The 13,562-nt window shown below is 53.5% G+C and overlaps 1 long non-coding RNA gene across 1 annotated transcript; it reads left to right on the top strand.

Annotated features, from left to right (window-relative positions):
• The first annotated feature begins 5,047 nt into the window (after positions 1 to 5,047).
• Positions 5,048 to 7,302, top strand: LOC121018089 (uncharacterized). The gene is made up of 2 exons (XR_005785020.1): positions 5,048 to 5,884; positions 6,041 to 7,302. It is a non-coding gene; the product is annotated as an uncharacterized LOC121018089 (long non-coding RNA).
• The last annotated feature ends 6,260 nt before the right edge of the window (positions 7,303 to 13,562 follow it).

The raw sequence follows: 13,562 nt of genomic DNA, 5'->3' as shown, positions 1-13,562 counted from the left end.
TTGGGAGCAGAAGTCTTGGTGCCTCCGAAGGGTGCCACACAGGTATTGTCGAACCCTTGGTGCCGCAAGGAGGAAGAATGGGGGTCCTTGTGGCTCCTGAAGGCCAGGCCAGGACTTACGAGAGACAGATGTGGCTTCATAGTATACAGCGGATCCTAACAATTAATTCTGTTAAAAATTAGGATGGGCCGGCTGCCTTGTACATTCCCCATCGCTGGCAGATGGCCCTCTGTCCAGGGTGTCGAAGAGGGTAGTCATTGCTCTTTAGCCATTGGGATGAAATGCTTGCCTTGGTTCCTTCCAGTGCAAAGAGGCAGGGGGGATCTTTGCTGCATTAAATCCTCAAAGGGTGGGGGCGCCTGGGTGGCGCAGTCGGTTAAGCGTCCGACTTCAGCCAGGTCACGATCTCGCGGTCCGTGAGTTCGAGCCCCGCGTCGGGCTCTGGGCTGATGGCTCAGAGCCTGGAGCCTGTTTCCCATTCTGTGTCTCCCTCTCTCTCTGCCCCTCCCCCGTTCATGCTCTGTCTCTCTCCATCCCAAAAATAAGTAAACGTTGAAAAAAAAAAATTTAAAATCCTCAAAGGGTGGAGTCACCACTCAGGTTGAAGGTGGGTGGGTGGTCACACCAGCTTCTGCTTCCTGACACCGAATTCTAGAAATAAAGTGAGAAACCCTCTTGCCACCCCTCTAATGCCACTCTTACCGAGGGCCTGACCATCCCCTTCACCCCAAATCTTTTTTTCTTTTTAATTTTTTTTTAACGTTTATTTATTTTTGAGACAGAGACAGAGCATGAACGGGGGAGGGGCAGAGAGAGGGAGACACAGAATCTGAAACAGGCTCCAGGCTCTGAGCTGTCAGCACAGGGCCCGTGGCGGGGCTCGAACCCACGGACCTCGAGATCATGACCTGAGCCGAAGTCAGCCGCTTAACCGACTGAGCCACCCAGGCGCCCCTCACCCCAAATCTTTTAGGAGTACCTGCTGTGTACTGGTTCCCCAGAGGTACACCTAAGGGAAGGTTTTGGCTGAACTTGGAGAAAAGAAATAAAAGATGTGTGCTTCTTCTCACCAAATCGTTTCCAGTGTATTTTGGCTTCCAGTAGACAGGCGTACTGGGTAAGTGTTCCACTGCTTCATCTATACTTTTTCTCCTTTGTGTTAATTTCATCTGAAACTTTTATTTTTTTGATGTTTATTTATTTTTGAAAGGTAGAGCACAAACGGGGGAGGGCCAGACACACACACACACACACACACACACACACAGAATCAATCTGACACAGGGCGTGAACCCATGAACCATGAGATCATGATCTGAGCTGAAGTCGGATGCTTAACCGACTGAGCCACCCAGGCGCCCCTCATCTGAAACTTTCAATGTGAGGGGCACTCAGTAGGGCATGTGACTCTTGATCCTGGGGTCATGGGTTCGAGCCCCATGTTGAGTGTAGAGATTACTTAAAAATACATAAACTTTAGGGACACCTGAGTGGCTCCATTAAGCACCTGACTCTTGTTTTCAGCTCAGGTCACGATCTTACGGTTTGTGAGTGCAAGCCCCACCTCGGGCTCTCTGCTGTCAGCATGGAGCCCACTTCAGATCCTCTCTCTCCCTCTCCCTCTGCCCCTCCCCCACCCTGTTCATGTTCTCTCTTTCAAAATAAATAAAAAAAAAATAAATGTATTTTGAGGGAGAGAGCAAGAGAGGGGGAGGAATAGAGAGAGAGGGAGAGAGGATCCCAAGCAGGCTCTGTGCTGTCAAAGCAGAGCCCAATATGGGGCTCGAACTCACAAACCTCAAGCCCACGACTGAGCTGAAATCAAGAGCCACCGACTGAGCCGCATAAGACAACTCATCACGTCACCAGTAACAGACCTCGTGGCCTTCAGCGCCCTGCACATTCTGCTCGCCCAACGCCCAGTGTGTCTCCTACCAAGACCCCTCACTCTGAGCTCAAGGCACACGGGGCCCGCCATTTCTTCCAACTCGTCACACTCCTTCCAGCCATAGAGTTTCTACACAGATTCTTCTGCCTGGAAGGTTCCTGTTGTCCCCTCTCTCCTTCCTGTGCATCCTTTGGGTCTTAATCAATGCCCTGAGATGAATTGTGCTTCCCCTCCCCCTGATTCATGTGCAAAACCCCTAACTACCTCTCCCAGCCCCCCCCCTCCCCAGCACCTCAGAATGTGACTATATTTGGAGACCGGACCTTTAGTGAGGTGACTGTGTTTAAATGAGGCCATTAGGGTGGGCCCTAATCCAGTCTGACTTGCCGACACCTCGATCTTGGACTTCTATCTCCCAGGACTCAGGATAGAGTTGGTTAAGCCCTCTAGCCCGTGGTATTTTGTTATAGCAGCCTGAGCTGACTAATACAATTAAGAATTCATTCCCTCGGGGGTGCTCTTCCCCACCCCTCCCCTGCTTCAGCACTAGATGGCTTTCCACCTTCACGCTTGTCACACTTTGTGAATAATCATTATTTGGATGATTATATGGTTATTGTCTGTACACCTTCCTCAGGATCCGGACTCCAGGGGAGCAAGGACACCTGTGCAATCAGGTTCTCCAGCATGTTCCAGCCACGAGCATAGTGCTCGCTGCTCATACAGGAGGGGTTCCACATCGTTGGGTGAAACTGAAGTATTGTTTTGCCAACATTAAAAAGGAGGATATTGAGGCTCAGAAAGGTTAAATTTCCTAAAGGTCACAACCCCAACCCCCTATAGCTCTGGCTCTTAACCACTACATGACATTCTGATTAAAAAAAATTTTTTTTTTTTTGAATCTTAATCACCTGGCTGAGGTAGGGTTTGTCAGTTTCCTCCACTACATTCCTCTTTTCCTCAGTCCCTAACTGTCCAATTTTGAAATGTATCTATTCACTCAATAGACACTTACTGAGCACCTCTCACATGCCAGCTTCTGTCTAGGAAGTGAGAACCCAGCAATGACAAGAGAGACAAGATCGCTGCCTTCCCATGGAGCAGGACATCAAATGAGATAATTAAATTATACGGTATATTGGAAGGCAATAAACGCAATGGAGCCCAGTGAGAGTGAGGGACTGGGGAGTCAGACCAGTCGTTTAAAATCAGGAGGTTAGGGGCGCCTGGGTGGCGCAGTCGGTTGAGCGTCCGACTTCAGCCAGGTCACGATCTCGCGGTCCGTGAGTTCGAGCCCCGCGTCGGGCTCTGGGCTGATGGCTCAGAGCCTGGAGCCTGTTTCCGATTCTGTGTCTCCCTCTCTCTCTGCCCCTCCCCCGTTCATGCTCTGTCTCTCTCTGTCCCAAAAATAAATAAACGTTGAAAAAAAAAATAAAAGCAGGAGATTAGAGAAGGGCTTTCTGAATAAGGAATGTTTGAGCCAAGCCTTGAAGGAGGTGAGAGAGGGAGCCCTGGGGATATCTGAGGACAAGTTCCTTGCAGAGGTAAAAGCAAGTTCAGTGTCCCAGAAACAAATAAGCCTGGAAAATGACCCATGTGGCTGGAGTAAAGGGAGCAATGGAGTCACAATCAGGAGAGGGGCTCAGCCAGGTTCCAGGAACCTGGTGGTACAGGACATTTCTGGCCATGGTAAAACTTTGCCTTTCCCTCAGCGAGAAGGGAGTCTTTGGAAGGTCTTCACAGAGGAGCCCCATGATGTGACTTTTAACAGAATTACTTAGGCTGTCATGGGAACCCAGGCTGAGGAGGAGAGGGCGGAAGGCTGAATCTAGGAGGTCAGTGAGGAGGCCATTACAATAATCCGTGTGAGAGATGATGGGGGCTTGGTCCAAGATGGTGTCAGTCTTTTTGAAGAAAAAGCCAATAGGATTTACCAATAGGACAGGTTGAATGTGGGGTGAAGGAGTACTCAAGGTTTGGAGCCTGAGAAGCCGTGTTACAAAGAACACAGGTAGAGCAGCTTTGGGTGGGAAAGCCCAGGAATTTCGCTCTAAATATGAGTTTGAGCTTGCCTACTAGGCATTCAAGTTTTGATGCTAACTAGGTCGTTGTATATCCAAGTATGGAGGTTCAGGGGAGAGGACCAGGCTCTCATCAGCCAAAAGGGACGGTCTTTAAAGTCATGAAACTAAATGAAATCACTTAAGATATTAAGTGAAAAGAGAGAGAAGGTCAAGGAGCCAGTCCCAGGGGGGCACTGCTACATTTAGAGGTCCGGGCAAAGAGGAGGAACCAGCAAATGAGGTGGGGAACTAGGAGCCAGGGATGCTGCAAAAAAAAAAAACCGAGAGTACGGTCCCACCAGCTAAGTGAATAAAGTGTCTGATGCAGGAGAGCGTGATAACTGTTTCAAATGTTGCTGACAGAGCAGATAAGAAGAAACAGCGTGCCGGGAGAGGGTACAGTGGGAAGAGAGCTAGAGACGCGAATATAGACATTCTTTTCAGGAGCTTCGATATTCGGAAAAAAAGGAGACAGGTGAGCTGGGAGCTACAGGGAGAAGTAGAGTTATCAAAAGGTTTTCTTAGGAAGAAATGATATATGTTATATGCTTATGGGAAAGATCTCGTTGAGGAGAAACCGAGGCTAAAAAGGTTAGGCCACTCTTGGCGCCAAGTCTCCTGGGTCAGATTCTGCTTCTCACCCGACGCGGCTTCAGTGATAAATTTAAGCCTCATGGGGCCTCCAGCCCTGCACGGGATCCAGTCTAGGGCAGTTTGAATTTCTACATTATTCGGGCCAGAGGCACATGCGATGTTTACTCCCTTAGGTGAAAAAAGTCTCTCAAATTGCACTCTGGGCTCTGACTCTCGCTTTGGGGGTTCCCGGGAATCGCCCGCCCCCAGGGCGCGTGACAGCGTCCGGGTTGCCATAGGAACCCGCGCCGCGAGCGCCGCACCGGGCCTCCGCGCTCTTTGGGAGCAGCACCAAAGCAGCTGACCTGTCTTCCTCCAATCCCGTCTCGGGGGCGGTGCCCGACGCACCGTCTCCACAGCAACGCCGTTGCCAGTCTGCGCTCAGGGCTTCGGCCCCGCGGGAGGCGCGCTCGGATGACGTCACGCCCCCGCGCCGCTTGAGTGACGTCATCCCGGCTCGGAGGAGGGCCCCGCCGACCTGCAGATGTGAAGGCGGCTGGGCGTCGTCTCAGGTTGGGGCGTCTGTCGCTCCGAAACACCTAGTCGTGAGCGAGTGCGGTCGAGGGCGGCTCGCTGCTGCGCCCTCAGTCTTTCCCGGGAACCCATCGGAGGTGCTGCTGTCCCATCTGGCTCTCTCAGAGCTGTCTGGAGGGCACAGATCCGAGAATCAGACCAATTCAGTCCCTTCTCGTCGGCCTCTTGTCTGCTGGTGCATTCCTCATAGAATCCATAATGCCTCCTACCAGTCCGAAGATGCTAGTTGAATTCCCAGATTGCTTTTGCCAGCGAGTTTCCGTAGCAGGCCATCTCCTTTTCCAGACCGGTGCTTGTAAGATGAGCAAGCAAAGTTTTAGGCTCTGGTTGTAAAGGAAGGGTAACCAGACTCCCTCCGACTGAGGGCCTCAGAAGTTCTCCGAGTCAGGATTTGAACTTTCAAGGGCTTGGGACTTCTCTTGACTGCTCGTGGTTCTTTCAGATTGTTAGCTAGGATGCAAAGGGTCGACCTGGCCGAGTAAATGAGCTGCAGGTAAATGAAGTGTCACTGTTGTGAAACTTACGAAGCAGCCGCTTCTGTCTCGCGCAGTGCTGACCCCGGGCATGCAGTGATGATGAGAGTCTCTGCCAGCAATGAGAACTCCCTTCGTTGGTTAATTCAAGAAACATTTGTTGGCCATCAACTGTGTGCGAGGCACAGTTTAGATTGTTACTGTTCGTCGAAAGAATGAAGTTGATTTAGGATCTAGCATGTGGCTAGAGGTCAGATTTGATTTTGAGCCCGGGCTCTGCTGAGTGATCTTGGGTGAGTTCACATCCCCTCTGCATCTTGATTTCATGATTTCGAAAAATGGGTATAATAATGCCTACCTCCTAAAGGTGACTGATGAGAGTTAAACCTCATGCTACAGTTGGGGGAGGGGGCTTTATTTCTCTTTTCTTACGTTTCTTCCCTTCTCAGTCGCTGTCTACCTCAGGCTGTCCACAGAGGACACCGGCGCTGGTGGAAAACAGCCCCCTGACCAGCACACAGCCTCAGAGGTCGTCCACAGATTCTCCTCAAATTGTTTTAAAAACAGCTTTCACCCAGACTCTGCTTTCTGTGGGTCTGTATGCCGAGGCAAGGTTATATTTAGGCAGAACCCTCCTACCTCATCCCCAGAAAGTTCCTCTAAAACCACCTAATCCAAAAGGAAAAAAAAAAAAATCCCTTTCTTCAAGGGCATGGTGTCTTGAAGCTAAACATGTGCCGGTGTGTTGGAGGGTGGCCTGGGAGATTGGGTCACGTCCTGGGTCACTGTCTGGGGAGGGAGGAGGCACCATAAGGGTTGGGGAGTGAGTGTCTGATTCCCCTGTCACCACAAGGCCTGTGGTTTCCAGCCCTGTCTGCATCCACGTCCCACTAAACAACAGTGGGAAAGCAAACAGACTTGTACACCAGCGGACACACACACACACACACACACACACACACACACACACCCAGACTTGCACAGCCTGCAGAGGAAGTGGGGCACCAGATGTTCTGGGTTTCCTGTTCGATGCTTCCACAGCTGGTCGAGTCTGTGGTTGTGGTTTGTCTGTGTCGGGCTCATGTGAGAGACAAAAGCTGGGCTGACGGGAAACCTCCCCTCTGGCCCCCCTTCCTCGGCTCTAACTGATCAGTCACAAGGAAACCTGGCAGGTCAGACATTTCCTGAAACACCCAGAGCTTGGATTCTCCCAGGAGGAGGCTGAATCCCCCTGTGTCTGGGAAGCAGCCTCTGGGTCGAGGGTCAGTCCTCACAGAGCCTAGGGAGGACAGAAACATCCCCGGGTTCACGATTCATAGAGAGCCACATCCCTGCTGAACAGAATGGAGCGGAGGCCAGGTTGCCACAGTCACTGATCGGGCGCCTGGCATAAAGCAGCCACTCAGAGACGCTCAGCACGGGGAGGAACGAACGAGGAACAGGGAACTTCACCTTTGGGGGCTGGATCTCAGAGCTCCTGCTGGCCCTCCCTTCTCCTGAGTGGCTTTGGATTCAGACAAAGGTCCGCAGCGTCACCACGCCCCTGGTTTGCTGCAAGTAATCCAGCCTCCCTGGGCCTGGTTTCCTCACCTGTAAAGTGGAGACAGTAAGATCTGTTTCACAAATTTGTGAGGCCCCGTGAGACGCGTGGATTTGCTGGATAAGGAGTCTTGCCCATCATAACTGCTCAATAAATGCCGGTTCCCTTTTCTCTTTGAAACCCTGCAGTTTATTTAAGGATGCACCAAGAAAGCAAAGGAGACAACCAACCGACCAAGATACGGGTACCCATTGTGTGTGTGGGGGGGGGGCAGACGGGGCTGGGGCTACCCCGGGGTCTCTAGGCTCTGGGAGGCAGCACCCAGTGTCTTCCTCTGGGCATGGAGGAGGGTTAGTATCTGGGGATGAAGGCGAGAACAGGTAGAGTTCTCCTCCACCCTTCGGCTCAGTAGTGATGCTAATCATTATGGCCGCCATTCAACCTGAACTCGGACCTGGGCAACAGGAACCCTGCCCTGAGCCCCAGCTTTCGACAGGCTCCCCTGTGGCCCTCCTCCCACTGTAGCCCTCCCTAGGAGACGCATCCACAGTCAGCTGTTGGCTCTGGCACCGACGAGCCAGCTCTGCAGCCTCGGGCAAGTTACTTTACCTCTCTGTGCCTCCGTTCCCTCCCTTACGAGACGGGTAAAACAATAACCATGTCGTCAGGTAGTCATGACGATTGAGTTAATGTGTGTAAGGCACTCAGGAGGGCCGCTGGCGTGTGGTGAGGGATCATTAAATGTCCACCGTTGTACACCCAAACGCACTGGATGCTTAACAGCAGCCTGACCACAGGTGGATTCTGTGACGAGTTCCGTTTCACAGACGAGACCTTGAAGCTTGGGGAGATGAAGGACGTTTTGCAAGTTCACACAGGTAGTACGTAAGGCTGAGGCTTTACTCTGGTTCTTTCTCATGTGTGAGGTTTCAGCCACCTCCCCTGGCTGTATTTTTTTCTTCTTGGAGCACTTCCCCCCACCCCCTAGGATGCTCAGCCCCTTCCTGACTCCAGGACGTCACCCCCTGCAGTCTCCAGCTGGATTTCAGCTCTCAGGGCGAGGGCTTGACTCTTGACTAGTGTTTTCCCTGCGGAAACTTACCTCGCAGAGTAACTTCTTTTTTTTAATGTTTATTTGAGAAAGAGAGAGAGAGAGAGAGAGCACGAGGGGGGCAGAGGCAGAGAGAGAGGGAGACACAGAATCCAAAGCAGGCTCCAGGCTCCGAGCTGTCAGCAAAGAGCCAGACGTGGGGCTTGGACTCACGGACCATGAGATCACGACCTGGGCTGAAGTCGGACGCTTAACCGACTCGGCCACCCAGGCGCCCCATAGAGCGACTTCTTACAAGCAATGGTTCCTAGCCAGGGTGGGGCAGGGGGAAACCTGAGTTAATTCATAAGAAGGTCTCAAGTGTTTCCAGGACTATTTGTATTTTAACCCAAAGAAATGGCTCTCTGGGGAGAAATTCACACAGAGCAGTTGTGGTTTTCGCTGGGGAGGTGGTCCTCTGCTGCACCCTCAAATCCCCCCCGCCTCCCGGCGCTGACTTCATCTGATGGGAGAGGCAGGCTGGTGCGGCGCCAGGGTTCTCACACTTGGTGTAATTACTGCCCCCAGGAACTTTGAAAACGCGGTTTCCCGGGCCCCGTCTCAGAGACTGAGAGCTGCACTTTGAGAAATACTGGTATTGTGGTGAGAGACACAAGACCTCGGTTAAGTTCTTCAATTAGCTGTGCAACCTCAGCAGCACGTTAGATCCTTCTGAGCGCCGGTGTCCTCATCTTTAAAATCGGAGTTAGGACTCTCTCGTTCGCCTCATGGGGGATCGCCAGTGAGGGTACTTCGCGCCCCGTTAGACGCTCCGGGGTGTGAGAGAGGCGCGCGTGTTCAACCAAGTGCTGTGCAGACCTTCAAAGGAAGGCATAGACCCAGGCCCAAGCTGCAAGGAAGGCCCCCAAATCTTTGGTGGGATAGGGGCCCCTGAATATGCCCTCATAAGCCCTCCTTTGGGTGAAGGCTGCTGGCCGGAGCCTCCTGCATGCTGGTCTCTCCCAGTCAACAACACGGTCAACTGTACCAGAGCGTGCCGGGAGCTTGAACCCGTCGGGGTATGCCCGGCGACGCTGCAGGAGCAATCAACCCCTGGGTCCCAGTGGCCGAACACAGTAGAAGTTTCTTTCTTGTTCGGCCCGTATGTGCCAGCAGGCCAGCAGGTGGGTCTGCCCCACAGACTCACTCAGGGACGCAGGCGGACGGAAGCTCCGTCTTGTAGCCATGCCATCTGGAACATACGGCTTCCGCAGTCCCAGTGGCCGGGAAAGAGAGCCTGCGGAATGGGCCATGGGCTTTTCACTGCCCGGGCCTGCCAATGACACCCATCATTTCGGCTCCGTTTCACTGGCCCAAGCCACTCACATGGCACAGCCCGGACGTGCAGGGGAGCACCTGGCGTATTTGGTGAGCGTAACGGTTTCTGCCCCAGGACACTTGCAAGAGGAGGAGGTCTGAAAACCCTTGGTCCAGATTTCCAGCTTGGGCACAGAGACCCATGTCCCTCGAGAGGAAAAAAGAAGGATGACTTCTCTGTCGAACTGCTCTCCCGCCTATGTTCTGGGAGGCTCAGCGTTCCTGTCTCGTGGAGTGCAGCTTTATTTGTTTGAGAAGGTGGGTGTTGCTTCCCCCCTCCCCCCTTTTTCCTCATTCTTGCCTACCCTCAAAACATGGCAGGAAAAGCAGCCTGCCTCGGCCGGCCAGCCGTCTGGCCCAGGCGCCCTAGGATCGAGAGGAGTCATTCCCCAGGAGGCCAAGAAATACCCCAGGGGCTCCCAGGGTCCTGTGGGCGCTGGGGAGGAGGCTGCCACGGCCAAGGGGGGGCGCGCCCGGCCCCCCGACCCCACCCACGGTCAGCCCTAGCATTCTGTGCAGAGTAGAGCCGAACGCAACACAAATATCTTTGGAAATGGAGAACGCTAGACTGGAACCCGGCAATTTGGGGCACAGTTTGGGGCAATTTGGAGCGCATAGCTTGGGAACATGCCTGCGGAAATTTTTCATTCCTCGAGTGTCGGTAGATACATGGCACGTATTTGTTTAACCTCAAATCAAGCCGCAGTCCCCACTTCTGGGCTGATCTGAAAGGGGTTGTTCTAAAATAGCTGAACAAACTGAAAATCATGGGTCTAGGTTGCTGGAAGGGCTTTGCAGAAAGCGGCGGGCTCAGGAAGTTCCTTAATTTTCCATAGAATGTGACCCGGAGGTGCAGGGAGGAGGGGAGAGGAGCAGAGCCTGGGCCCCTCTCCCGGAAGACTACACATGGGCTAGACTGTCTCCGTGGTGGGTTCAACCTTTGGCCCGGTCAGTTTCGGGGTGGGAGGAAATCTGGAAGATTCTTTTGTGAGGTCTCCTCTGGTATGTGTCTGACCAGCCTCTACTTCCCCTCTTTTGGTGATAGAATGTCTCTGTCCTTAGGAGAACCTGTTCCGTTGGGTTAGGCAGGGCCGACTCAGGGGTGTAAGTGTCTAAATTGATGGGTCCGGAGGGTGGAGCGGGGAAGGCCTGGTCGGTAGCATTTGCCAATTTCCATGGTGTAAATACTCTCACCATAGCCAGTTTCAAGCTACAAACATCGCTTGACTGAACAACCAGCCCTCGCAAGCACGTCACTGGTGCTGATTTTACCCCATCCAGGAAGTGGGCGCATGACCGTGAGATGCCTTCCCAGAGCTCTTAAGGGTTGTCAGAGAAGACTGGTTCTTCCCCTTGGCATTGCTAAGTAGATGTTAGTCTGGGGCTGTCAGCAGCTGTCTTGCCAGTTAAAGGGAAACAATTGGTTTGAAGAGAAGGGACACTCACAGCGTCACTTGAACTCCTGAATCCAGCCATACCCGAAGCTGGTCTGTTCACAAACATTCCAGTTGTACACATCAGTATTTCCCCTCCTTTGCCTAAGTAGTGTGACCTGAGTTCCTGCCACCTGCCCATAAAAACGCCACGAAAGGGGCGCCTGGGTGGCTCAGTCAGTTAAGCGTCCGACTTCAGCTCAGGTCATGATCTCACCGTCCGTGGGTTCGAGCCCCGCATCGGGCTCTGTGCTGACAGCTCAGAGCCTGGAGCCTGCTTCGGATTCTGTGTCTCCCTCTCTCTGTCCCTTCCCCACTCACACTCTGTCTCGCTCTCAAAAATAAATAAACATTAAAAAAAAAAATTTTTTTTTAAATGCCACGAAAAACACAAATGGGTCACCCCTAGGAAGCCAGTAAAATAGATTTGGTGTTTGTCTCTTGATTGTGGCGGTGATTTTACAGGTTTACACATCTGTCCAGACTTCGTGAACTGTATACTTTAGTGGGTGAAGCTTACTGTAAGTAAATTACACCTCAATCAAGACGTTAAAAATACAGATTGGGGAATGTGTAGGGGTGGACGGGAGTGGCTTCTTCCTTATTTAATTCTGCCAGGCAAAGGTTTGGGGAGGAAAAGAAAATGAAAGTAGGACTCTGCCGCTCACATCAACTGGCTCTTACTCTAACCTGTATCATGATTTATCTCCGCCGGCCCACTTAACACTGGGGACTTCTTGGAGAAGAAGCAGGGAAAAGGAGGAGGGAGGGAGGAAGGCAGGAAGGACTGAAAGTGGGAAAAGCAGGGTTCTTCAAGCTGAAGTTGGGGGTTATCTTCTCTGGAAAGCCCTGGAAACCAGCCAGAGTCCCCATTAGCCTTCCGTGCCACCGAAAACAGCCTTGCAGAACAGCACCACTGACGAGAGAAAGCACCTGGGGCCCGGCAGAGTTTTGCCTGGTGCTCCTTTGAGACGGAGTTGAAACAAACCTGATACAAACCCGCTCTTCCTTTCTATCTCTGGGGTCTGGGAGAGGGTGGGCTCCAGACTGCCAAGGAGAGAGCCTGCATCAGTGCCCAAGTCCCAGCATTCAGTGCTGGCTTAGGGCGCTGAGGCTGCTGGCCGACCCCCGCTCCCCAGCCCCCACCGGTTGCCTAGGGGCACCTGAGACAACATCTCATCGCCTACAGCCGGCTCAGTCACCAGCGGAGTGGCTAACAGCAGCTCTGGCTCCTTCGATGAGACCAGTTGGCTGCCCACCCTGTGTCTGGCTCCACGGGCTCCTGGTTTAATTTTCACAATCCTGGAGGTAAATTCTCTGATAATGACCCAGATGAGGAAGCTGATGCTCAGAGAGGTTAAGTAATTTGCCTGGGGTCACACAGCGAAGAAGAGGCATCGCCAGGTCTTAACTCGGGTCTGTCTGGCTCCAAACCTGGCTCCCGTGGCTAACTACAGGGTGCAAAGCGGAGGCAACTGCATTTGTCTTTTCTCACCTCGTGGCGCTGAATTCACAATGATCGGCCCCAAACAAGGTGAGCCATGCTAGGCAAGATGGATTCCAAACGCCTGCTGCCGGTGTGGGGGTGCCCGGGGCACCATCACTAGGGCGGAGGTTTCCCAATGCACTGATCCCCACCTGCACCCTCCCCATGAAGGTCCTGGGGGGGTTACTAGGGGGGGGGGGCAGAGAGGGACCACCCAGCTGCCAGGGATCAGATCCGCCCAGGACTGGCTCACGGCTCCACAGGAGTGGCTGGGCATCGTTCCGAGTGGGACGGGAGCCCTATTCGGTCCAGCAGAGCCGTGGGGAGATCCTCAGCCATTGGCTCTCCCGGAGGAGGGACACAGGTGTGGCTCCTTGCGCCCAGGTCACTCTGGGCTTCCTAAAGCCCCCACCGGAACCACCCCCTTCCCCACCTGCCCTTGTCCGCTGAGAAACCCTGCTGCAGGGAAAGAACCCTCTTTGGCTGAAATTTTAGCTGGGTTCCAGGGATGCCGGCTTGGTCTGGTTGGGTGGTGTGGGTGGACGGAATGGGGGTGGGGTCACGTGGCCACACGAGTGGGGGAGGGGTCACAGGAAGAGAGGCGCGGAGGGGGCATGATGGGAGGGGCGAAGGAGAAGGGGAGGGGTGTGAGTTGCTGGGGTGGTCGGGCGGTGGGATGTGGACTGAGAGCAGGGACGTCTGTGAACTTCCCTAGTGGGAAGGGTGGAGGCTGGAAAGCAGGGAGGGGGATGCGTCCCCCCGACCCCCCCCTCCCAGGGCTGGATGGAGGGAAAACACCGGAGTACTCAGAGCAGAGAGAGAGCAGAGCAGAGTGATAGAACAGTCGTAAACCAGTGTTTTAAAATGAGTATGAAACGTGACTGAGCGACGCGACGCGACGCGACTCTGCTAGCGGGGAGGGCCCAGGGTCCCAGGATGGGGAGGGCGGGGCTGCCCCAGTTCGGGGATGACTATCTGCTGTTGGGTGGCTGTAAGCCACCATCCGGGCGCGTCTGTGAGCGGCAGGAAGCCAGGCAGGGCCGCGGCCCGCCGGGTTTGGGCTTTGCTGTCTGTGGGAGCACGGAGAGCAGCCCAGGGTCACTCA

The sequence above is a fragment of the Herpailurus yagouaroundi genome, unplaced genomic scaffold, assembly GCF_014898765.1.
Source record: "Herpailurus yagouaroundi ecotype Mexico unplaced genomic scaffold, PumYag 77, whole genome shotgun sequence".
In the NCBI taxonomy this organism is placed as follows: Eukaryota; Metazoa; Chordata; class Mammalia; order Carnivora; family Felidae; genus Herpailurus; species Herpailurus yagouaroundi.
Note: the sequence above shows the minus strand (reverse complement) of the source record. Positions and strands in the feature narration are given on the sequence as shown.